Below are 12,583 nucleotides of genomic sequence, written 5' to 3' on the forward strand. Positions count from 1 at the left end.
TCTTTGATTTTACCTGCAAGATGTTAAGCAATAGACTGAACGGATGACATTTAAATATTATTTAGAAAATGATTACACTTCATTCGTTCAGTCTTAATTGTGAAATTCAGATTTGTGAATTCACGTTCAGATTTATTTCCCACAGCGGTTTCCCTCTGATAGCTTTGAGCAAGTAAACGCACCATCTGCACGTATTTGCTGTGTGAGCTGTAGCGCCGTCCTGATTGGTCAGTGTCCCTGTCAATCTGCAGTGCTGACGCTTCGGGAAGTGGTGTGGCGCTGCTAATGCTGTAATGTGGAGTCGGGCAGGCTGCGTTATCACCGGGCTGCTGGCGGAAATCTCCCCTGCCATGCACACGAGACTCGCATAAATCAGGTAGGCTTTTCAGACCGGTTTACAGCACGTTATTTGATTCGTCACGTTTGCGACACCGCACTGAATAGCCGTGTCAGTGTGTTAGCTAGCTTGCTGTGTGCTCTTGTGGCTAACCGTGTTTACTGTAGTGTTGAGTACAGCTGCTGAGGATAATCTGACTGACACACTGTCTGTCTGCGCTGCTATGCGAGCTAAATCAGCGCAGTCCACTGGGTTGTGTTGTAATCAGCGCAGTCCACTGGGTTGTGTTGTAATCGGCGCAGTCCGCTGGGTTGTGTTGTGATCAGCGCAGTACGTGTCGGATGACCAGTTTGAGGAAATGTCACAAGCTAGTGAGCGTTTTAGCAAGCTCTGGGTTTCCTTGCTTTTCGGCCGGATGAGATGTTCTGCAGCTGTGCTGAGTGTCTGAGCCAGATGCGCACCGGCAGAAACTCTTCTCTGGCCTTTAGATGGCCGCTGGAGCTCTAAACTCCGTACCTGACTCTACAGTTGGGTAAAAGTGTACTCATAAAGCTACATTATAAACATAGTCTCCGCCTCTAAGGCTAATGCTAATTAATGCTTATAAGCTAATACCTAGAGACTAACTAAAGCCAGTGCTGGTTTCTGTAACTGGCCCCGAGTGACTCTTTGTGTAGTCTCATCTAGTCCAGGGTAGTCCTTTTTAGTCCCGTATGGTCTCATTGAGTCTCGTGTTGTCCTTTGTAGTTTCATGTAGTCTTGTATAGTCTCATGTAGTCCCATTTAACCCGGCGTGGTCTCGTGTAGTCCCATTTAACCCGGCGTGGTCTCACTGAGTCTTGTGGAGTCCTTTGCAGTTTTGTATAGTCTCATGTAGTCCCATTTAAACCAGTGTAGTCCCATTTAACCCAGCGTGGTCTCATTTAGACCCATTTAACCCGGTGTGGTCTCACTGAGTCCTGTGGAGTCCTTTGCAGTTTTGTATAGTCTCATGTAGTCCCATTTAAACCAGTGTAGTCTCGTGTAGTCCCATTTAACCCGGCGTGGTCTCGTGTAGTCCCATTTAACCCGGCGTGGTCTCACTGAGTCCTGTGGAGTCCTTTGCAGTTTGTATAGTCTCATGTAGTCCCATTTAAACCAGTGTAGTCTTGTGTGGTCTCATTTAATCCCTTGGAGTCTCACTGAGTCCTGTGGAGTCCTTTGCAGTTTCGTGTAGTCTCATTTAATCCAGTGTAGTCTTGTGTGGTCTCACTGAGTCTTGTGTGGTCCTTTGTAGTTTCGTGTAGTCTCATGTAGTCCCATTTAGTCTAGTATAGTCTTGTGTAGTCTCACTGAGTCCCGTGGAGTCCTTTGCAGTTTCGTATAGTCTCATGTAGTCCCATTTAATCCAGTGTAATCCAGTAGAGTCTTGTGCAGTCTTGCATAGTCTCATTTAGTCCCGTGCAGTCTCATTTATTCTGGTGTAGTCTCATGATGTCTCATTTAATCCTGTGTACTCTTATGTGTAGTTCAGTGTAATCTCATGTAGGCTTGTGTTGTTTTTATGTAGCTCCATGGTCCTAGAGGAACGTTGTTTTGTTTCACTGTGTACTGTACTAACTGTATCTGGTTGAATGACAATAACAGCCACTTGACTTGTCTGATCACCGTGACTGGATGAGCACCTGAGGCCCTGTCCACACGGCAACGGATTCAGGTGAATCTGATAAAATTGTTTATCGTTTCGGCCTGGTGTTCACACGGCACCGGCGTTTTGGGTGCCCCAAAACGAAATCTTTTGAGAACGGGTTCCAGAGTGAAAAAATCTGGCAACGGCGCCGTTGCGAAGTCGTCTGGATGAGTAGAACGGATTTGTTTACGATGACGTCACAACCACATGACTAGAACAAGCAGCACTCTCGCTGTTTTGTATGAACCACTGCATTGCATTCACTTTTGTATACAGCTTTTCTTTTAAATAAACAAGTAACAGAACCATTTCTTGAATTTCTTTTTTTTTTATTGGATAAGGCTGCTTTTCAAAATGTTCACACACAATATAAAAAGTTATATAAATTATATAAAAATGCTTTTCAAAATGTTCACACACAATAAGAAAATTAAGTTATATAAAACTATGCACACTAATAAAACTAATTTGTACACACAGAAGGCACGATTTCCTCGCGTAGTCGCAGCCATCTTCTTGTTGTTGTGTGTTTGTTCCTGTGAGTGCTTCACGCCGGGTAGAAGAAGGGGTTTATGCGTGTAACAGACGTTGCGTTGTGTTGTTCACCAGTCTTTTTATTCTGAAGAAATGAGACACAAATACGCTGCTGAGGACGGGCTGCAAACGTCCAGTGGCATTGGCGCTTACATTTCCAAAACGAACTGAAAGAGGCCAGCGCCTCGTTCCCATAACTACCTGCGCTCTTAAAGGGCCAGCGCAGAATTTCCTCACCACTACACACAATGGCAAGTGGAAAAAAATAAACCTGTTACATGCGCATGCGTCATACTTCTTCTTCTATTGTTCTGGTGTCTCCGATGGGACCGTCTTACAGCGCACGTAGAGGTGTGGCATGTGTATTGCATCGTTTTCAGCAAGCGTTGCGTTGCCATATGGACCTGATATTTTACTGATCCGTTGCCCATGTGGACGCGATATTTTAAAAAAAAAATCTCGTTGTCGTGTGGATGTAGCAACAGCATTGCTAACTTTTTTTTTTTAAATCCTTCATCAGTCAGGAATCACTCTTCCGATCATTGTGTTATGTGTTCTGTTGCTTAAAAATGGGAAGTATGCAAGTTTATTTATGAAGCACATTTACACTAAAGTGCTGTATATACACTTGCAACAAGCATGAAAAACAAACAAAAAATAGACGTATGCATCAACTTTACATAATCAAGCTGACTTACGACAAAAGTGATTTTTACAATTACTTTCAAGCTGTGTGAGATGATCCAAATGGAATCTTGGTGAAATAGGATAGCAGATTAAGCAATAATGTGCTCTCCACATCAGATTGTGCAATGAAGATCTTCTAATGATAAACCTGCGATTTAAAGAAAGTTACTACATTCTGGCTATGTCATCAATCAGTGAAATCCAAGCTCCTGCAGAAAATTGGATAACAGAAACATGCTCCAACATGAGATTGAGGGAATAAAGATACACACTTACTGAGCACTTTATTAGGAACCTATCCGTTTACTCATTCATGCAGTTATCTAATCAGCCAATCATGTGACAGCAATGCAGTGCATAAAATCATGCAGATATGGGCCAGCATCTTCGGGTAATGAACCATCAGAACATCAACCATCAGAATCGGTGAGGGGGGAGGGAATGTGATCTCAGTGGCCCTGTTTACAATTGGTTTTAAAAAAGCATGTCACTGTTTACACGTTTCTGTCGTGTGTCCAAGCTGTCCATCTGACCACTTGTGTTCAGATTTTGTTCCTGCCTACATCACTGTTCCTATTGCGTCCTTGTCAGGGACACACAAGTGTTTATGGTACAAAATAGGGGTGGGCAAAAATATCGATACGGCGATATATCGCGATACTTTTTCTTCCGATTCAGTATCAATACTCAAAATTTGAATATCGATATTTTTTTCAAATAATAAATCATGTTTCAGACGGGTTGTAAATCCAGTACGACTTCCGCACCTCCGCTCCGCAAGGTGTCGCTGTACCGCTACCTCACTGCAAGGCACTCTTCGTCTTCTCTTTTTTTCCCGGTGGTTGCAGTGAGGAAAAAAAAACAAGCAAGCATGGCTGTTAACATAAACCTAGAGACGCCGCCGAACTTTAAGGCAGATGTTTGGAGGCACTTTGGATTCCAAAGGAAAGGAGAAAAAAAAAACAGTGAGCTGGACCAAGAGTATGCACTCTGCAAAACCTGTTTCGCTCCAATTAGATATTCAGGTAACACAACAAACTTGCGAACTTACTTAGCACGACACCACCCCGACATATTAGCTCAGCTGGAGCCACCGAAACCCGACCCGAAGCAAACTACACTGGACAGCGCCAAAGTCCTCCCGTCTACTTCAGTGATGTGTGACTTGCTGTAACTGTGAACTTAATTTTGTCATTTAAGACCAAAGGCAAGAAGCTGCACTTTATTTTGCATTTTCAATTTTAGTGTGTGTGAGACACTGCATTTTATTTTGAGTATTTACTCAAAGTTCAGAAGAAACATGATTCACTGAGGTTTCAGTTCAGTTTCAGTGTGTGGACACTGACCCACACTGCACTTTGTTTCATAATTGTGCTCAGGGAGACTAAGATGCCCACTGCACTTTTCAGTGTGTTCCAGACAGTGTGCTGTTCCTGCAAATATGTTGTAACTTGCGCTTGTATAGTTACAATAAAATGGCATGGATAATTAGAATTACATTGTTTTGACTCAGTTTGTCCCATGAATTATCACTATCATCTGATGTACATACAACTCGGATTTTAAGATGCATAATGCAGTTTACATTTTTCAGTGAACTATGTAAAATATCGCAATATATCGCAATATCGTATCGTGACTCAAGTATCGTGATGCGTATTGTATCGTGAGGTCCTTGGCAATACCCACCCCTAGTACAAAAGATATGTGGTCAAATGTGTCCAAGATTACCTTGGCAAGGGCTGTTAGTGAATGCACCTTGATGGTTTTTTTACACTTGTATTTATCGCTGTCCACTTGTTGTCTGATCGCCCAAGATGCATTTTAAAATCAAGTGTAAACAGGGTCAGAGATTTTGACTGGCATGATTGTTGGTGCCAGATGGGCTGGTTTTAGTATTTCTGTAACTGCTGATCTCCTGGGATTTTCACTAACAACAGTCTCTAGAGTTTACTCAGAATGGGGAAAAAAAAACATCCAACGAGCAGCAGTTCTGTGGCTGGAAATGTGTTGTTGAGAGAGGTCACCGGAGAATGGTCAGACTGGTTCAAGCTGACAGAAAGGCTGCAGTAACTTAGATAATCACTCTGTACAGCTGTGGTGAGCAGAAAAGCATTTCAGAACGCACAACATGTCGAACCTTGAGGAGGATGGGCTACAACAGCAGAAGCCCACAATCAGGTCAGCCAAGAACAGAAAGTTGAGGCTGTCATGGGCACTGGAAAGGTGCAGACTGGAAAACCATCGCCTGGTCTGATGAATCTTGATTTTTGCCGAGGCACACAAATGGTAGAGTCAGAATTTGGCACCAGCAGGATGAATCCATGGACCCAGCCTGATTTGTGTCAACAGTCTAGGCTGGTGGAGGTGGTGTAATGGTGTGGGGAATGTTTCCTTGGCACACTTTGGGCCCGTTAATACCAATCATTGCTTGAATGCCACTGACTATTTGAGTATTGTTACTGACCATGTGCATCCCTTCATGATAATGCACCATGTCACGAAGCAAAAGTCATTGTAAATTGGTTTCATGAACATGACAATGAGTTTATTGTTCTTCAGTGGGCTTCACAGTCACCGGATCGGAATCCAACAGAAGACCTTTGGGATGTGGTAGAACAGGAGATTTGCAGCATAAAAGTGCACCTGAAAAATCTGCAGGAATTGGAGTTTTGAAAATATTGTGGAATACATGCCACGAAGAATTAAGGCAAAGCGAGGCCCTACCCAGTATTAGTAGCTGGAATATGGTAGTAGTTTGTGGTCACCTTACACTACTAAGCATTGAGCCCTCTTAGAGCACGTCCAGCGAAGAGCAACTAAATTTGTATGGAACATATGACTAATTAATTAAACTTAATTTATTGCCTTTAGAATATCATCGGGGGCAGCACAGTGGTGTAGTGGTTAGCGCTGTCGCCTCACAGCAAGAAGGTCCGGGTTCGAGCCCCGTGGCCGGCGAGGGCCTTTCTGTGCGGAGTTTGCATGTTCTCCCCGTGTCCGCGTGGGTTTCCTCCGGGTGCTCCGGTTTCCCCCACAGTCCAAAGACATGCAGGTTAGGTTAACTGGTGACTCTAAATTGAGCGTAGGTGTGAATGTGAGTGTGAATGGTTGTCTGTGTCTATGTGTCAGCCCTGTGATGACCTGGCGACTTGTCCAGGGTGTACCCCGCCTTTCGCCCGTAGTCAGCTGGGATAGGTTCCAGCTCGCCTGTGACCCTGTGGGACAGGATAAAGCGGCTACAGATAATGAGATGAGACTACTGCTATTTTGTACATTGTTTGATTTTAGTGTGTTTTTACCCATATTGTCCAGATTTTACAAGTAAGGTGAGGGAGAAACGGCATTTTCATTCTCCTATATGTCCTGGATATATAGTGAATTGACAATTTTTGAATCCTGAATATTTATTTTTCTAAGCAAGGAACTTGTAGTCCTTCAGGTTAGATGTTAATTTAGCTTGATGATATACATTTTACTCCTTTACATTTATTCTTATTTACTTATGTACTTTTAGACTGTATTCTTAACGTATGTAGTATTGTAGGGGGTTAGATTGCAATTGGGACGCAAGTTCTGTTTCTTTCCCCCGTCACACCCCGTTTTAGTTTGAATTATCTGTTTGAGTCAATAATTGTTCTTTCTTTTATTTGTATTGTAATGTATTTTTGGGGCGGCACGGTGGTGTAGTGGTTAGCGCTGTCACCTCACAGCAAGAAGGTCCGGGTTCGAGCCCCGTGGCCGGCAAGGGCCTTTCTGTGTGGAGTTTGCATGTTCTCCCCGTGTCCGCGTGGGTTTCCTCCGGGTGCTCCGGTTTCCCCCACAGTCCAAAGACCTGCAGGTTAGGTTAACTGGTGACTCTAAATTGACCGTAGGTGTGAGTGTGAATGGTTGTCTGTGTCTATGTGTCAGCCCTGTGATGACCTGGCGACTTCCCTGGTGCAAATCCTACACAGGATCCTGTAGGATCTTATTTAGGAATGGGATCCTGAATAGGATCCTACATAGGAACAGGATCCTATTTAAGATCCTGAATAGGATCCTATGTAGAAATAGGATCTTGCACAGGATTACATTCCTATTTAAGATCCTAAGTAGAAATAGGATCCTATATAAGATCCTGTGCAGAATCCTAAATAGGATCCTAGAAGGAGCCAAAATCTTGGAAGTGATAGGATCTTGAACATGATCCTGTATAAGATCTTGAAAAAGTATCAGGATCCTGTAAAAGATCCTAAGTAGGATCCTGAATAAGATCCTAACTCAAATGCTTCAGGATCCTGAGTATGATCTTGTAGGATCTTAAACAAGATCTTGAGTAGGATCCCGAATGAGATCCTAAGTCGAATGCTTCAGGATCCTGTGTAGGATCTTGTAGGATCTTAAACAAGATCTTGAACAGGATCCTAACTGGATACCAACAGGATCGTGGGTATGTTCTTGTAGGATCTTAACAAGATCCTAAGTAGGATCCTGAATAAGATCCTAACTGGATACCAACAGGATCCTGAGTAGGTTCTTGCCGAACGAATTCCCAATACTCTGATTCAGCAAATTCAGGGTAGCATGGAAACAAGGCTTGCTAGCCCTAAATTCTTGAATAGATAGTGCATTTAAAGTTTTTTTGCGAGGTTTTTTTAAACTTAAATAAATATCCTTCTGTACAAGAGCAGAAGAGGGCTCACACATACTATATGTGATTTAGGGTTTAAATATAGCTAAATATGATGACCTTTATTTCAACAAACCATAATAATGTGAATATGGAAGACAATTTTAACTATTCCATGATAATATTTCAGAGTTACAGTTTTCATGAGTTTGCTTGAATAAAGTTATAAAGAGCAGTGTTCCATATTTATTCAGCTATGAAACCTAGTACAATCAACAGCATGTTTGGTTGAAAAATAACCTTCATAATAATGTGATTCATCTAAAAGCCCTGGTGCAAATCCTGGCCAGGATCCTAGCAGGATCTTACCAGGATCCTAACCAGGATCTTGTACAGGATCTGAAATATAATCCTAAAGGATCCTATACAAGATCCTGTAGGATCCTGTAGGATATTGTATGATCCTGTTCAAGATCCTGTAGGATGTTGTAGGATCCTGTACAGGATCCTGTAGGATATTGTAGGATCCTGTACAAGATCCTGTAGGATATTGTAGGATCCTTCACAAAATCCTGTAGGATCTTACCAGGATCCTGTACAGGATCCTGTACAAGATCCTGGTTAGGATCCTACAGGATCTTGTACAAGATCCTACAGGATCCTACAGGATCTTGGACAAGATCCTTTAGGATTATATTTCAGATCCTGTACAAGATCCTGGTAAGATCCTGCTAGGATCCTGGTAGGATCCTGGCCAGGATTTGCACCAGGGTTGTCCAGGGTGTACCCCGTCTTTCACCCATAGTCGGCTGGGATAGGCTCCAGCTCGCCTGCGACCCTGTAGAACAGGATAAAGCGGCTACAGATAATGAGATGGATGTATTTTTGGTGATGAATTCATTAAAATCTAAAGTATAGTGTTCCTAATAAAGTGCTTTGTGATTGTATTTTTGGTGTGTGAATCTGTTTTCTTAGTACTGGGAAGCAGTCTATACGAGCTGATTGTAATCTAGGCAAGATTAAACAAAAGCCTGTATAACTTTGTCCAGGGCTTGAAAAGAAATAAATGGTTTGATTTTAACAGTTGCTGTAGTTGAAAGAGGAGCTGATGATCAAATCAGTGCTGCGTTTCTGATATGAGATTGAAGATATTGCGACAGAGGTCCTAGGTGCTCTAAAGTACTGCACTGCTAGCTTAAAAGTTAGCTGTACACTAGTGGTGTACTGAGAGACAGGACTAGTACTGGCTTGAAATACTGGATCATGTTTGATTGGATTAAAACTGATGTCACGTGTCAGGAATATTTGTTTTGTTGACTGACATGACGCAGATCTTGTCATAAACAGGCTGGTATTATGCTTCCTGTGGTCAATGGAGATGCAGTGGAGCACCGTTATAACACAGTAATCGGGATCCAAAGAATCCGACGCGTTATGAGTGAATCTGCGTTAAAATCTGTCATGGCTCGAGTAGAAAACGTTCTATGAGCTTTTTTTTTTTTTGGATAAACCAGATCACTGAAGATATCCGATGAAGAAATTGCAAGAACTACGATCGTTTTTACCATGCTGATAACTTTTTTTTTTTTTTAAATTTGTTGACTGTCGATGTAATAAAATATTTTGCTGCCTGTCACATCCGCACGCTTTCACGTCTGGTGTGCTCGAACTCTCACTCGTGCTGCTGCGCTCTGAGAGATTCTCTTTTTCTTTCAGTGTGCATTTTCTTTTTCTGCGGATCCACTTTAACTTGCAGCAGTGAGTGACAGATACAAATATTTCAAATTTTTTTACAACTTGAAATGTGCATTTATGTTCAAACACGATGTTATTTTAGCAGACCAGAGTGTGTTTTTATATATATATCGCATGCACGCTTGGGAATTGAGCTAAGAGAGATGAGACTGAGATGGAATGGGCACATCCTGAGAAGAGATGCAGAGCATGTGGGAAGGAGAATGTTGAGGATGGAGCTGCCAGGCAAACGAAAACGAGGAAGGCCAAAGAGGAGATACATGGATGTGGTGAGAGAGGACATGAAAGTGGCAGGTGTGGTAGAGGAGGATGCGGAAAACAGGGAGCAATGGAGACGAAAGATCCGCTGTGGCGACCCCTAATCGGGAGCAGCCAAAAGATGATGTATAATAAATATATATATATATATATATTATTTATTTATAATTTTTTTTTTTTAATTCTTAAAATGATTTCTGAATGTAAATGTATTTATTTGTTTTACTTTGATCATAGTCAACCAAAGAAAACTATCCAATCGCGTGGAAAAAAAAAAAAATTCAATTGGCTGCTAGTAAAAGAAGGCGTGTCCGGGGCACACTATTGCCGCTTTTCCACTACAAACGCGGCTGAGCCGTGCTGTGCTGAGTTGGGCTGAGTCGAGCTGAGCGGGGCTATTGGAGTTGCATTTCGACTACAACCGCGCTGAACCGTGCTGGCTGGAAGTGGGTGGACACATTGGGTGGAGTTAGCGAAAGTGGGTGGACGTCACGTGATGTCGTTAAGCAGCGCAAACAGTGACATCAGTGAGCTTTTAAGCGGTAGTCTCACGACCCGAATAGTAAACAATAAACATGGAGGACATGGAGTCGTTAGTGTTGCTGGTCTTGGTGCTGTGGCTTGTTGTCACTGACAACGCCAACAGATACTGGCAAGAGCATATAGCTGAGGCGAGGCGCATAAGGCTTCAGAAATTCTCGTAATTCTACTTCTTCTGGGTTTGCGGTGTTTACAGATCCCAGCGTGCTCGCGGGGCGTGTGTGGGCATGTGAGGACACTCCTCTTCACCAATCAGTGCACAGGGGAGTGTCTGCTCACGCCCCCAGCCTCACTCGGCTCGTTTTGGCTCGCTTCAGCCCCACTCCAAAACCGTGCGAGTTTTCGGGGCTAAGCAGGGCTGAAGCGAGCTGAGTCGTGCTGTTCTTTGGTAGTCGAAACGCGAGCCATGTCGGGCTGAAGTGAGCTGAAAAAGGGTAGTGGAAAAGGGCCATTTGTGCCCCAGGCTCACTCTTGAATCCGTCAATTAAAGCACAGCCTCAGGTCACCTGATCTACAGAAGTTTGTGTAGTCACATACTCGTTTGGTCGGCGCCCCGGTAGGCGGAATTATACAGGAATCGGAGATATTCTTGTCACATTTCAATGAATACAGTTTAAAAATGGGTTAAAAATAATTAAATGGTTACAGGGTGAAGTAGAATGAGTAAACCATTTTGACGTAATGAGTACTTTTGCTTAATTAATTTAATATCACATAGTCTTGGGCAGCACGGTGGTGTAGTGGTTAGCACTGTCGCCTCACAGCAAGAAGGTCCGGGTTCGAGCCCCGTGGCCGGCGAGGGCCTTTCTGTGCGGAGTTTGCATGTTCTCCCCGTGTCCGCGTGGGTTTCCTCCGGGTGCTCCGGTTTCCCCCACAGTCTAAAGACATGCAGGTTAGGTTAACTGGTGGCTCTAAATTGAGCGTAGGTGTGAATGTGAGTGTGAATGGTTGTCTGTGTCTATGTATCAGCCCTGTGATGACCTGGCGACTTGTCCAGGGTGTACCCCGCCTTTCGCCCGTAGTCAGCTGGGATAGGCTCCTGCGACCCTGTAGAACAGGATAAAGCGGATACAGATAATGAGATGAGAATGAGATCATGTAGTCTTTCTCATCTGGATAATTGGAAGGAGGACGGTGCCCCAGTGCCTCGTATTGACCAGCTGCCACTGATCTTAACGTATTTTCAAGTAACTCTTCTTCCAAGTCTGAGACTGTTGAGTTCTCGAATGCAGCTGCATAAAATTAAAATTTTGTTAGCCATGTTGCAATGGTTTTCATGTAATGGCGGTCTGCTGTAGTCATAATGGTTGCTGTGAGGATGCCATCGTATCGAGAACAGACAAAAAAACAAAACAAAACCTGGGCTCGGTTTCTGAGTTGTATTGTGCATTCATGTTGAAGTTCAATATTTACCTTGTGTCTACCTGCCTGTTGGTCTTATTGAAATGTAAGCTTATTCCATACAAAGAAACTTCTCTTGATCTTGTTGGGAAATAGTTTTAGAGGGACCGAATCTGTAAGGATTATCACTACAGCAGTGTGTTTCCCTCTTGTGAAAGTATTTGTTCTCCATCATCACGAGTGTGTGGTTCCCCGCCAACCAGTTCTGGCCCATAAACACCAGATCACATGGTGGTGGTTCACATTCCTCTGCTTCTCAGCATCCATCTGAAGCACTGTGGTGATGAGGGTCAGAGATCGGGGGTGGGATATGATGGAGGGGAGGCTCCTGCTTTACTACACTAAGGCTCGGGTCTTGACCTGCCTTCAGGGATCTTGTGATTTGCGCTCCCACTATGTGCGCTCCTTAGTCTGCTTGAACTGGACTTTCATAAGCTCGCTGATGGCTCTGTCTTTCTTGATTCGTCACATTATGGGTCTGAAGATGCGATTATTCTCTGCGTCACATGCTCTACTTAATCGTCATAAACAAGTGAGTATTCAGACGTCTGAGGTGGAGAAATGAGTATAGCGAAGGGATTTGTAGCTTGATGAAGTATTCTTAAGTGCGTATGTAGCAGTTTTGAAGACTTCGTTGAATACCTGTTGTCGCTGATTTTTAAAATATTTTCGTTGTTGATCAAACTTTGTCCCGGATTAAAGCAGTGATTATCCGTTGTAAATCCTGTCTAGCCTAAGAGCGTGCTTAATCTTCCTAAGATTTTAAGAAATGTGAACTAGGCAATACTTA

The 12,583-nt window shown here is 43.2% G+C and overlaps 1 protein-coding gene across 1 annotated transcript in view; it reads left to right on the forward strand.

Annotated features, from left to right (window-relative positions):
* The first annotated feature begins 247 nt into the window (after positions 1-247).
* The window catches only part of ankrd27 (ankyrin repeat domain 27 (VPS9 domain)), a 78,113-nt gene continuing 65,777 nt past the window's right edge, over positions 248-12,583 (forward strand). Inside the window, exon 1 of the mRNA XM_060914711.1 lies at positions 248-376. The gene's annotated coding sequence lies outside the window, so the exon portion shown is untranslated. The remainder of the gene's footprint in view (positions 377-12,583) is intronic.

This window comes from Neoarius graeffei, chromosome 2 (genome assembly GCF_027579695.1).
Source record: "Neoarius graeffei isolate fNeoGra1 chromosome 2, fNeoGra1.pri, whole genome shotgun sequence".
In the NCBI taxonomy this organism is placed as follows: Eukaryota; Metazoa; Chordata; class Actinopteri; order Siluriformes; family Ariidae; genus Neoarius; species Neoarius graeffei.